This window comes from Dermacentor silvarum, chromosome 1 (genome assembly GCF_013339745.2).
Source record: "Dermacentor silvarum isolate Dsil-2018 chromosome 1, BIME_Dsil_1.4, whole genome shotgun sequence".
NCBI classification, from domain to species: Eukaryota; Metazoa; Arthropoda; class Arachnida; order Ixodida; family Ixodidae; genus Dermacentor; species Dermacentor silvarum.
The window spans coordinates 407,148,556-407,163,023 of record NC_051154.1 but is presented as its reverse complement, the minus strand read 5'-3'; the positions used below and the strand labels follow the sequence as shown (position 1 = coordinate 407,163,023).

The window sequence follows — 14,468 nt, the reverse complement described above, 5'->3', positions numbered from 1 at the left end:
TCCCAACAATCATTTTATCTCTTCCCAACTACACCCAGTGAAGTTCGCGCAATAATTATGAATCTTAAAAATTGCCCTACTAAAAAATCCTATTTGATTTCAAACGGGTTTCATCAAATAGGATTATGGAACGGGACCCCGTTTGAACCCATTTAGCCCAGACCTGTTTGTCCCCGTTTGAACCCATTTAGCCCAGACCTGTTTGTCCCCGTTTGAACCCATTTAGCCCAGACCTGTTTGTCCCCGTTTGAACCCATTTAGCCCAGGCCTGTTTGTCCCCGTTTAGTCCACTCCCCGTTTGACCCTGTTCGAACCTATTTATTTCCCTATTTGAGCCAGGTTTCTTTAGACTGGTCCGATGTCACTTAACATAAGTCACTCTTTAAATCGATTTGGTGCACTTATGGATTTGAGATCAGCCTTGAACGAGTTTTGTGTGACCTATGAGTGCGCTTGACATGTATAACCTATAAGAGTATGCAACCTGAAAAAGATCGGTAGCTCATTTTCATATGTACTACAAGTATGCAAATGTAATTCTTGCAGGTGTACTGCATGCTTTATCATTTGTACTCATTTTACTGCAGTGTTGTGTTGCTGTAATGGTTTGTGCATAAAACAAATGTACAGCAAAGCGTAATTTTAAGTTGGAAAAACGTCGGGTGAAGAGGACTTGTAAAAGAAAGACATAAGTATACTTTACGTGTGTTTTTATGTACACCCATTCAAACATTATTACTGAAGCGCTCTGATTTTAAGACGGGGCATGTCGAACATCTGACAAGCATAGTTTATTCGAAATTCTACAATGGTACTCTGACAGAAAACCAGTGGAATGTGTTGCTTTGGTGAGAGCTTGCAGGGCACCTGAAAAAGTAAAGAAAAGCCAACAATTTCTTTTCACTTATGCAACAGGTTCACACAAAGGCAAAAGCAGTTTTGCGTATGTTCACACAGATAAGAATGGGTAAGCATTCAGAATATAGGAGATACTAACAAATCTCATTCAAAGGTAACTGGTTTCAGGCAATTTGGCTGATTCTAAGGGAACATGCATTACTGTGGTAGAATAAACTGTCTCAATTAGCGGGCCACTGAAACAAGTGTTATAATCAAAAAGACATTACTTATTCGATTAACAATAGTATTGAAGCAACAGAAGTAGTACAAGCATAAAATACACATTTAAAAAGCAGCATGGACACGTCACGCTAATAAATTACTTGGAAGCTACCTTTCTGCCAGCAAAGTAAATACCGTTGTGGAATAGTGGCTTTAGCATCCGTGTTTGGCTGATTTATCCCATACTGATAATTATGAGACTTAGATGGGCTAGTTGGTTGCTGGCTTGAAGGAACATGTTATGATGGTGTTTGTAGTAAATTCTGCTTCTTTCTACGCCACGATTTCATTGGTAATCCGGACAGAGTGTTCCTCTAACCCCTGACAAAGTGCAATGAGCATGAGAAGGTACCGCCTCCTGCTTTTTAACTATATTGCACGAGAACACTATAATATGGTCGTGCGTCGTCCTGAAGGGAACATTACCTTAGACGACTCTTGCACAGGAGGGTGCTTGGTGCACCTGAGTAGTTCTGCCGGTCTCACTGATTATTGTCCCTTAAAGGCACTAAAGTGACGCGTGATGGACGCTCGCACGATATAGCTAGAAATGGGGGAGGCTGTACACCTCGCCTCCAAAACATGCATGTTCATGTGTATGCATAGAGTTGTCAGCTTGCTTATTTCCTGTGCTCTGTGTGGACCTGCGTGCTAGGCCATGCCACGGGCTGTGCCGAATGTTTGGTATGTTATTGGTACTTTCTTCATTAACAAGTTCAGGGTCACGATCTTGTAGCAATGCATTTTCTGATGCCGTTTCTAATAGTGCTTCGTCAGTTGTCATAGTGACAATGTGCCCATGTTGTCAGTATGGATTTGATGGAACATGTTATAACGGTGCATGTGAGGACGGGACATAGAAACATAGAGCACTGAGGACAATCGCCGAGCTTCAACTGAGGTTTACTGCAGCAGTTCCTGCACAGAAACATTGGACAAAACACCACCATGGCGCACATTGTCAGCGCGATCATAACAGAAAGTCATCATGTCATACAGCACTACAAACATTCTCATCTGCACAAGATTAAAGAGACATTTGTACTACACGTTATACCCCATCAATTTACGCTCTTCAAACCCGCGAAATTGAAAACCTTTTCTTGCAAATATATGTCTTTTCTTTTTGATAAATTAAATGACGCGATGTTAATGCAACTTTCTCCATTCTTTTTTATATGAAATGCCCCAAACAATTCTCTCTCTCTTTGATCCTTAAAACTTCCAAGTATACAAGTGTCGTCGTACACTGGAGTGCAAATACACCTTTGCAATGGTCAGCCAAGCGACCCCCCCGCTACAAAAGCTTGCACGGATGCTCGATGCTCCCTCAAATGGTCATTAACGCATCTACCAGTTTGGCTGACATAACTGACACAGGAGAGCGGTATGTGGTAAACCACCTCTGTCTCGCAGCGTACGAAGCCCTTAACATGCTGTTTTGCACTCTTTTGTGAAGTGCGTGCACTGTTCACAGCATAGCACATTCGTGCCAGTTTTTCTGAGCGGAGGAGACTATGGGACTATTGGAACTCAAAACTTGTTAAGAGAGACATCGCATTGAACAGTATCAGATCCGCGCTTGAATGGTGATGCGAGCATCAGAAAGCTCGGAGTGCAAACCAAGAGGCTCAAGCAGGTGGGTTTCCCTGGTGAAACTATCGCTTCTGTTGTTGAAAGCCTATTTGGTGAAGTAAGGTCTGGTGTGGGGAGCAGGGGAGCCGATAAAGAATGGTCAAGGAAGCTGTTAATGGTGCCTTATTTGCACAACCTCTCCCACCACTTCAAGAAAGTGGCCGGAAAGTGCGGCCTTCCCATAGTGTTCTCCGCTCAGAAAAACGGGGGTGAATTTGCCGTGCAGTGAACAGTGCACGCACTTCACATAAGTGTGCGAAACAGCATGCTAAGGGCTTCGTACGCTGCCAGATGGAGCTGGTTTACCACAACCCGCTCTCTTGTGGCAGGTGTTATGTCAGCCAAACTGGTAGATGTTTTAATGACCATTTGAGGGAGCATCGAGCATCCGTGCAGGCTTTCGTAGCAGGGGGTCATTCGGCTGACCATTGCAAAAGGTGTCCTTGCACTCCAGTGTACGACGACACCTGTATACTAGGAAGTTTTAAGGATCAAAAAGAGAGAGAATTGCTTGAGGCATTTCACACGAAAAAAGGAAGGAGAAGGTTGCATTAGCACCGCATCACTGAATTTGTCAAAAAGAGAAGAGATATATTTGCAAAAGGTTTCCAAGTTGGCGGGCTTGAAGAGCGTAACTTGATTGTATAACGTGTAGTACAAATGTCTTTGATCTTGCGCAAATCAGGATGTTCCGTAGAGTTGTATGACATGACCATCTGTAGTGATCGCGCCGACACAATGTGCGCCATGGCGGTATTTTGTCCAATGTTTCTGCGTAGAAACTGCTGCTTGTGTAATTTTTCTGCTGCAAACCTCAGCTGAAGTTCGGCGATTGTCCTCTGTGCATTCTTTCTGTGATCCGTTCTCACACAGCGCCGTTATACGATGTTCCATCAAACCCGTACTGATAACGTAGGCACAGTGTCACTATGACAACTGACGAAGCACGATTAGAAATGGCATCAGACAACGCATTGCTACAAGATCATGGCCCTGAACTTGTTAATGAAAAAAATACCAATAACGTGCCAAACATTCGGCGCAGCACACGGTATGGCCTAGCGAGCAGATCCACACAGAAACACAGAGCACAGGAAATAAGCAAGCTGACAACTGTATGCGTACACATGAGCATGTATGTTGTGGTGCTCATGTGTACAGCCTCCCGCATTTTTATCCATATTGTGCGAGCGTCCATCCCGCATCATTTTAGCACCTTTAAGCGCAATAATCAGCGAGACACACAGAAGAACTCTCAGGTGCACCAAGCACTATCCTGTGCAAAAGTCGTCTAATGCGATGTTCCGTTCAGGATGATGCACAACCATATTATAGTGTTCTCATGTAATATAGTTAAAAAGCGGGAGGCCTTATCATGCTCATTGCATTTTGTCAGGGGTCAGAGAAACACTCTGCCCGGATTACCAATGAGATCTCTGCCGGTCGTGAACAGTGGATGACAAGAGTGGCATGGAATGAAGCAGAATTTGCTACAAACTTGCGATCTTGCAACTTTTGGAGATATCGCAGCTGCGTACAACATATGGAAACCTTTGGGTGATAACATTTTCCCTACAGTGTTGCAGTCAAGATTTCGAGATACCCGGAGCACAGCACAGAAGCATTGCTAGATAAGAAGTCAAATATACATAAAGTCGATACTGAGCCACGAAAAAATTTTCGACTTAACTGATATGTTCAGATATCAGAGTTTGAGTTAACAAGGGTTCAAGGGATAATCCGGAGTCCCCTACTACAGCATGCCTCATAATCATATCGTGGTTTTAGCATGTGAAACTCAAGAATTTAATTTTTTAGAGCAAACAGTATACAGTAGAACCCCGCTGTTACGTTTTTCACGGGACCGTAAAAAAAACGTAAGAGCCGGGAAACGCAAGAGCCAGGAAACAGGAAAAATTGAGAAATGGGAGTAGTGTTGAACTGCACACAATAGTATTTTAATTCTTACGTGCGACAAAAAGTAGTTTCGCCCGACAGCCGAAGTATCGATTGCGGTGAGCTATACAAAGTAAGAATAGTAGTTTTATCCTCTGTATAAACTTGTAAACATTCGGTTATTAACTAATTAACAAACATAGTGTCAGCACCCACAGGCAAACATGAACACATCACACTCGATGAGCGCGGACACGCGCAGTTAAGCGCCGCTGCAGAAGCGAGCGAAGTGACCTTCGTGCTGTTGTCTATCGCTTCAACCCTAACTGAGCGCCGAGAACACGCAGCACGCACAAAGCAACGAGCCGCCGACGCACCTACACTGCGTAGAATCTACCCCCACGCAGATCACTTTCAAGATAGGGCCCGCGGGACCGCGCGCGCGCCGCCGCGCAGTATGATGCCAGAGCACAACGCTGCCCGCTACCTTCCCCTCTCCCCCCCCCCCTCGCTGGTGCCTCGAGCGCAACGGAAGGAGGCGCGCTTCCTCTCTGCTTTTCTTTCGCGCGCGAGACGCGGTCGTCGGCTCCCCTCGCACGCTTTCACTCGCACATTCAGCATACGGCCGCGCGGCTTCCCTCGCAAGCTTTCACTCGCACATACAGCATACGTCGCCGCGCGGCGTATGCTGTATGTGCGAGTGAAAGCGTGCGAGGGGAGCCGACGACTGCGTCTCACGCGCGAAAGAAAGCATACGGCGCGCGGCGACGGGTTATCGCCCTTGGACTTTATGCGGAACATCTATGAGCCAAAACCAATTTTAGGGCCGCAACGCGTCATAGACATCATCTTTAGATAGCAAAAGCGGATATCAAAGGCCATACTTTTGCTGGCGGAAACCGAAAATACGTAATAAATGTCGCCCCCGGCACTTTGGGCGGCCAATGCCATCGTCAAACAACCAAGCCAAGCGACATGAAAAGTCAAAATGGCCGCTCGGGCCGGCGCGGTGTGGCAGTTCGCAACGTATGATGCGGGAACGGTCCCACAGTTGCGACGTAACAGCGGGGTTACCAATGCATTGGGTTCTATGGGAGCTGTGCCGGAACCGGCCGAAAACGACGTAACAGCCGGGAAAACGGAGCACCCGGGAACGTAACAGCGGGGTTCTACTGTATGCATAAGACCAAATGATAATATAGAATATGCTGACAGCAGCTACATAAACAAAAATTTCATACTTTCAAGAAATTGTCAGATGGTCTGAGCAAAGATCTACTAATGCCAAAATTATGGCCATTAGTTATAAAAGGCCTATTCTGCAATACCTTCCTTACATTTAACTCAAATTATATGTGCAGTGTACACACATGGTGCTAACTACAGCTGAAAAAGATTGGCATTATTCCTTGAAGTAAGAAGTGCATGGTACTTTTTCACGGAATAGCAGCAGTTTGCCTTGCGATTGTTAGCCTATGCAAATGGATTTAAAACTTCTTGACGTCCCTGTCCCCTGGACAGATTCAATAGTCACATTGCGCCTCCTTTCATCAGTTTTTGGCCACAAAGTCATGCAGATAAAAACATTAACCTGAGTTTGAACCTGTTAATGCATTCCGTTTCATAATAATGCAATTGTGGTCACTGAAAAAAATAAGCTCAAGTTGCGGAGCAGAAACAGATTCCAGGGTTACACCATGGCAGCTACGCCACGTGGACCTTTTCTTTTACTTCAGAAGGAGCTGACTGCAGGCATGTTCCACGGTGCAGGTTACTCTCGCCAAGATATCGTGAAGTATCCTGCAGTGTCGAAGTTCAGTCCTTTGCACAAAATGGCAGTTTCAGGTTTAGTGGGCTTGCAGGAAGACAAGCTGAAGTTAACTTCTTGGTTTAAACAGGCTTTTTTTGTTTTAATATGTCAAGTTTTCTTGCGACAGTTTGCACAGGTGGTCCCTTAGCGTCGCTATGAAGTGGACATAGAGCTGCTCTAGTTGGCATCTTGCAAATGTGTGAGTTTTCAAGCCCTTAATTTTCTGTCAGCATTCTTGAACTCTTGCTATTAGTAATTTCTGCCCGGCTGGCCGAATTATCCGGAGGCTCCACACTGACGCTACTGATGTCTTAAAGTGCCGACTTTTCAGGACAAGGTTCTTAGCTTTGTAAGTCTGGTTGAAGGAAAGGTGGCACTTATAGATTTCTAATCTGGACACGAGTAAGACGAACCAATGTGCCTTGGCTAAAATGTGTTATCCATAACTTCTGTAGGCAATTTTGTCAAAGCTTCAACGAAAATTCATCTAATCAGGTAACATGATGATGAGCATGTGGTCAATGACCAAGTTACTGCCAGCATGCTACCACTGAGAGCAATTTTCTCAACCCTTGACTAACTGCTATACACTATGGACAAGACGTAACCAAGATTCGCTGGCTTGTTTCAATAATGTCTAGAATAGGCACCTGTAAGTGCCACCTTTCCTACAACCACATTTGCAAAGCGAAGAACCTTATCCTAAAAAGTCTGCACTTGAAGACATAGATAGCGTCAGTGTGGGGCCTCAAGATAATTCGGCAAGCCGAGAAATTACTGACAGCACGATTACAAGTACAATAACAGAAAACCAAAGGCTTGGTAGACGATGCAATCTTCACAGCGCTAACTACAGCAGGTCATTGTTCAGAAGTTCTTGAATGCACAACTCTATGCCAACTTCACACCAATGCTACTGAAGCACCCATGCAGACAGTTGCAAAAAAAAAAAGCTTGATGCCCCACGAGAAATGCGCCCACTCAAACCATGGAAGTTATGTGTAACTTGTCTTCCTACAACTACAATGAACCTAAAGATGCTGTTTTGCACAAGGGAACAAACACCAACACTGGTGCCTCACTCAACCCGAGTCACCTGCTCCGTGGAAGGTGCAGTCAGTCAGCTTCTTTGTGAAGATGAGGCCCGCACCTGCACTGTCACTGAGCTGTACAAATTACAGAAGCACAGCCTACAAGCTTATGTGTCTTAGTGTGAGCAAAGAACCCGTATGGGCTCCAAAACCCATCGAACCATTGAACCCAACCCAACGAGCCAAGCTACTTTTGTTCCAAGAAAAGTTGCAGCACGTAGGCTTTTCCTAGAATTCTTTCTCGGCCCAGAACAAGCTTGGCTTGTTGTGTAGGCACATAAATAATGAAAAGGCATGCATCACTACCTGTGAAAAAAAAGAATGTAAAAAAATGCATGTAGAGTACACAGGTGCAGTGTCGATCACATACCATTATTGTGCAGTAGATGCTACATTGGCTAAACAAGCCAAATGTATAAATGACAGGCTGCGTAACCACACAAACTTGATGTGTGGGTCAGTTGACATTAGTATTGCACTGCTCTCAGCGCAATGTGCACCCATATTTAAAAACCACTTGATTGTGGCAAAATATAAGGACCAGAGTGCTTCAGAGATATGTGAATCTTTCCTTATTCAAATGATGGGGAACCAGTGTGTTAGCTCCCTATCAATAGAATTATTAGACATTGAGACTGCTTATCATGAATGTAAAACAAATCGCGCTAGCCATGCCATGCGCCCTTTTTGTATTTGTGTGAGCAACATGCATTCAGATTGATCTATTCCACCCCTTTCGTCCTTGGCACCATATCGCTGTGCGAGTAAAAACTGGACTTTTTCTTAGTGAAAGAGTGTTAGTTTAACACACAAACTAGCTCCATGGCAGTTTGTAATAAAGGAGTATTAGCATCCTCTGAAAACATGCCCATAAAGAACAGTGCTAAAAGAGCTCTTTAAAAAAAGAACATGAGTGTATCTGTCATAAAGGCCAACTCTTGTGTCTTTTACTTGACATATTTTTCAATACCAATATTGAGGTGCAAGCTCATCATAGTATATTACCTTGCCAATGAAGCAAATCACAGTAGTGCTTGACTGTCGTGGGAACAACTCGGATGTGAAGATTGGCACCAATTCGCAGCATAGCATGTTCTGCTTACACTTCATCACCAGGCCGAGCCATACCTATAGCAGCATTAAAACAAGTGAGCTTAGTGCCATAAGAGAAACAATATAGAAAGTGACACTGTGAACAAAGCAACCTTCATTAGGCATAAACAGTAATAAAATGTAGACATTGTACCCATAGCTAACTTGACTTTGAGCAACATAGCATGCACAGTAAGAAAGATCTGATGTATGAGCCATCTACTTGAAGAAGATTACTCGAAAGCCCCTTTTTGCCGCCCCCCCCCTCATGCACGGATGGCTGTCTGGCTGAGTAAACCTGGTTTATCCCAGATATAGTGTAAGCAAGCGTTGTCACTTGGGGGGGCCAATCCTAATATTATTGCAGAACATGTATTCTTACAATGATGTTAATTTTTTTGTAACGCTGGCCATCCTGCAGACCCTGCAACATTATAGCATCGATAAGGCTAATCGCATTACCCGATAAGGCTAACCAATAAGTGTCCCAAGAAGCATAACTCCGGATTTCTACTGGGACGCATTCACTACATTTTGACCAAATATGCTTCTATAGCTTCAACTCTATTTTCATCAACATAGTACAAGCTTCAAGCATCTGCACAAACATGCAAAAGGGTGCCATTAGGAATACCACAATAGTTTTCTACCAATTCAGCCTTTAAAATAAACACTAGCAAGTTCTTTACTATGCCTAGAACAAATGAAGCTGTTCTGGAATTGAATAAGCCTTTTCCATACATGCGAAAATCACCACCACTATGACTTGCTTATGGGCATTTTGTAGACAAACACCAAGCACAAGAGTTGAAGCTTGGGCAAGTCGGTAACTTCATTTTGGTGGTGCTCACAATGAACACATGTGAGGGAAATAAGCGACAGACAGAGAGTGAAAGCGTGCTGTGCTCTATCGCTCTCTGTCTGACTGTGACTTCCTTGGTATGCGTGCACTGTGGATGTTCCTTATCTCTTTAGTATGTGTGCACAGTGAATAGCATTGAAAGGAACATAGAGATGAGATAATGCTAGAATGAATACAATGAACAAGAAACGTGCCTTCTGATGCAGCACATCCTTATGCGACACAATTTTCTGGCAACATCCTAAGCCTGCTATTGCACTGAAAATGGCTTATTCGAGCTGCTGTACAAGACAAGTTTGCTTTTACAGAATACTGATGACATTTGTTCAATTATTTCGACAAACTTGTGGTTATGCAGTAATGTGAAAAGGTGGCATCATTAAAAGCCACCTTAGTTCTTGTGTAAAAAATTTAAATTACATTATGGGGTTTTACATGCCAGAACCAGTCTGATCATGAAGCACGCCGTAGTGAGGGACTCCGGAATAATTTGGACCACCTGAGGTTCTTTAACATGCGCCTAAATCCAAGTACACAGGTGTTTTCGCATTTCACCCCCTTGAAAAGGCAGCCGCCATGGTCACGATTTCATCCCGAGACCTCGTGCTTAGAAGCTCAACACCATAGCCACTAAGCAACTATGGCAGGTATGCAAAAAAAAAGAAAGCATACAGTCAACCCCAGAGATCAGGCTAGGTATAAATAAGCAACAGTCAACAAGCTGAACCTTTGCATGATTGCTTTGCATAATGGTTGAGGTAAAAACAATTGCCGAAACATTCCAGATGCACTCAACACGATTTGGAGAAGACAGCATATGAGAGTTAAAAATGTTGAAAGGGAAATGTTTAGAGTAGTGCTTTGCTGCTGCAATGGTTTTTGTCAGTGCGCCAGTGAGCACAGTACGACTGAGGCAGCTGCTGAAAATAATAGATCTTCTTTATGGCTTTTTAGGGACTGATTTGCATGGTTTGTTGCATGCCTCAGGAATTTGCTTATTTATTTATAAACATACCTCATAGGCTCCAGTGGGAGTATTGCGTGAGGTGGTAGGAAAAAATTTCTGAACTAAATAGGAGAACATTCAACAAAAGAACTCAAACAAAAGAAGAAAAAAACCTACTCTCTCACAATGTGGCTGCAAATCGGGCAGCTAGCTTATAAAAACAAAGCAATTAGAAACAGTTTCATACTGGTAGTGCTTTAGGAGACAAAATGTTAAATTCTGAGCTTCGAACACTTTAAGCCACCTTTTGTGGCCTTTTGGTCTGAGGTCCCGTTCTCCCTAGTATTATGGGAATCAACACCCCGCTCCCCCCCAAATTTTTAAAAAATGTAATACACAATTAGGTCAACTTACAGAACTATAATTAAGAACACAGAATTTGCACATGCACACATGTTAGAAGAGAGAGAAACGGAAGTCTACAAGAATGCGTAATAACAAAGGTAACCAAAGCCCTGCTGCTTTTGTTGGGCAAATCATAGCAAGACATGAAAGGATATGCATGCCTCACAAGATGGTCCCTAAAAAAATTGCCACAATGCAGTCAGTAGGGAGCACATCATGCATTTCTACAATAGCCTCCAATTACATTTAACTCAGAGGAGGCTACTTAAATGAATTGATTAAACTGAAGGTAGGCCAGATTCAAAATATGCAATTCAAGTAGACCGAAACTGCAAGTTATGAATATAGCATATTCATAGCAACAGTGCTGTACATTATGTCATACATGCCAACCTGTGAACTTTATATTTTGTAAAAATTCTGCAGACAAAAATTTTTGATTGGCGAGATAGCACACATTTTTTAAAAGCTTCCTCTCAGCACCCACACTGTTGCATTGATACACACATAATTAACCATTATTTAACAGCACACAAAGCAGCAGCGAACTGAAACACCAGAACTGACAACACTGTTTTATATCACCAGAGCACTTTTGCAGTGTTCTTGCTGCTGCCGATTTAGCCTGTTTAAGAAATTTATCTGAACAAACTGGCCTAAAGCAAGTGGTATGCTCGTTAGAGATCACGAAAAATACGAAAAATTCAGGAGAGTTGACAGGTATGAATTATACCAACAAAACCTACAGCTTGTGTAAGTGACAGGGACCATTTTGTACACACCTTGTCGCAGCATGCAGATCAGATGATTTGCCGTGCTGTTCCGGCTGCAGAAATGTCTTAGGTTCCTATGCGGTGTAGAGATGCCTCTGGTTCACGAAATCTTGACATCCCTAAACAATAAGAAATGTTCAATTTACTGTAATCCCTGCTGAAACTGCAAGCTTGCAAGTTAACAAGATCATGTTACATTCTGAAAAGTCTCACACAACCAAACTACACGAAGCTGCATCTGGTTGTGCAAACATCTGATTGTTACACCACAAGCAGTTATTTAACATGAAATGAAACTGCAGCAAACATAAATCTACTATCAAAAGCTTCACACAAACGCAAATCTGTAGGAAGTGAAATGTGAATTGTACTACGAAGAAAATTCCTTAGCACATGAAAAGTGTTCCAAAATCGAATTTCTTTGTGCGGTGGAACAAAGCATTGTTTCGAAGGACGATGCACTGGAAATTACCAAGAACAAACGCCCTATTTTTCAGCAGAAAAAAAAAATTCGATGAAAAAGAAACACGGCTGTTGTAATCTCGGCTTCTCTGAAATAAACATTTACAAGCACACGAAAACACACAGGACACCCAACACAAGAAATACAGCCAGTCTGGCGACACTATATGTAGTAGAATTCGCATACAAGCTAAAATCTGGCCATGCGTCAGACACAACAATCTAGTACCATCTCGCGCAGCCGTTAGCTGACGTACAGCCTCCCGCATTTTTAACTATATTGCACCAGCATACTATGAAATGGGTGTGCGTCGTCCTAAGAATAGCAGCTTAGCAGATGACGCTTGCGCTGGAGAGTGCTTTATGCGCCTCTGCTTACTTTCGTCGGTCTCGCTAAGTATCGCCGTTGAAGGCGCTAAAATGGCCCATGATCGACGCTCGCGCAATATAGTTACAAATGCGGAAGGCTGTACTTCTAGAAATACCTATACAGAAATTACGTACACAAGCAGTAACTTTCCCTGCTTGATTTTTTTCTTTACCATTCAGGTCAAACAATCACCGCAGAAAGCAAATACATGATAAAGCTCCTGGCAACGTCCAATACGTTCCAGGATATTTTTTGTGAGACTGTTCGCTAAATGTGCACTGCGACATGAACGAACATTCGAAAAACACATTTATCATTGTGGTCGCTTTACTAATCATCTCGTGATCCGTATAACAATTCACACTTCACGAACCATTGACTACAAAACTGCGCACAAGCGCCGGACTGACCTTTCTAGGCGTAGTCGGCAAACGCTCCTTCATGTCAGGTCGCGGCGTCGACTGCACGACGATCCTTCCGACGTAAACACTGTTGAATTGCGGATGAACTACAGCACGTAATAGCTCAACAAATTCTTCCGTGCACTGTGATCCGATGCGATATTATCAGAGGCCGGGAACAAAGAAAGCGCAAGCGGGCCATAACTACGATAATCGACATCGGCGAACCACGCGAAAGGTACTGCGAGCTACGTTACGCGGTCCCAGGGGTTAGGTGATCATCAAAGCACACAAGGGGCACGACATTTTCTCTCGGCACAGCGTACACTCGATTAAACATCCACATCGACCTGCCTCAATGCAGCGCGCACGCACAGCAACAGGCAGCAACAGCACGGTCATGCCCCTGGGGCAGTGGCAGCGCCTCCTGGGGGCACCGAAAGCGACCATGCTTTCGTGCTTTTGCCCACTTTCGGCCCTTTGGTGACCGCATGTATCGTGACGGCGTAGTACGTGGTAGTTTGTATGGGTGTTCTGTGGTAGTATTTCGATATTATGCGTCTTATACGGCGGGTTCCAGCCACGTTCCTTTCAATAGTGAGTCCAGCAATCGCTGGACTTGCGGGCCTGTGTGGCCGAGTGGTTACGACGCTTGCTTAGGGATCTGCGGTACGCGGGTTCTAATCCCGCTTTGGCTTATTTGTTTTTTTTTTTCTTGTTATTTATTAACCTTTTCTTTCTTTTTTTTTCTCTGTGTTTGGCAGCGCCGTTGGTTGTGCCCCGGCGCCGACGCGAAGCGGCTGTCGTTGGGGCGTTGCGGAGCGCTCGCTCGTGTGTACCAATTTCAAATCGAATTTTACCGTAAATCTGTTCAAGCATTAAATCGAGCATGACAGCTTCATGTAGACCTTTTTGGTGCCAGTGGGACCAGTATGAGCCAGTTTAACTGGTTTAACTACCAAACGGGTCCCCTGTTTAGACCCATTTCTGTGTCGGAGATTCCTGTTAAAACCTGCCTGCGGGCCAAATAGGCCCCTGTTTGGTGCCAGTGCCCAGTATGAACCTGTTTGTTCGCTAAACAGGGCCCCTGTTTAGACCTATTTCTGTGTGGGAGGGTCCCGTTTAAACCTATTTGCAAGCCAAACAGGACCCCGTTCAGACCTGTTTGTGTGTAAACGGGTCCTGTTTACACCTGTATGTTGCCAAACAGGACCCCGTTTAAACCCGTTTAAACCTGTATAACCCTGTTTGAATTTAAATAGGATTTTTTAGTAGGGTGTAGTCCTGGTTTAGATTCGATATGCTCGTATCATATCAAGGAAATTGTTGACATCATATGTGAGGCTTTCAGTCACGTTGTCAATTTAATCTTTAATACTGCCGTTTTCCTTAGTGACTTGAAAAGATCAAAAATAATTCCTGTGTACAAAAAAAGGAGACGTCGCCTTACTAGCAAATTACAGGCCTATATCCATCTTGCCGTGTTTCAGTAAAGCAGTAGAAAAACTACTAGCACAGCACCTAACTAACTACTTGGACAAGTTCCAACTATTAACACCAAGACAGTTCGGTTTTCGTGCTGGATATTCTGCTAACCTAGCTT

General features: G+C 43.8%; 1 long non-coding RNA gene across 1 annotated transcript; it reads right to left on the bottom strand.

The window, feature by feature from the left end:
- Window positions 1–457: 457 nt before the first annotated feature.
- Window positions 458–13,214, bottom strand: LOC125942535 (uncharacterized). The gene is made up of 4 exons (XR_007465190.1): window positions 12,875–13,214; window positions 11,642–11,751; window positions 8,560–8,682; window positions 458–867 (listed from the first exon to the last, which is right to left on the bottom strand). It is a non-coding gene; the product is annotated as an uncharacterized LOC125942535 (long non-coding RNA).
- Window positions 13,215–14,468: the final 1,254 nt, after the last annotated feature.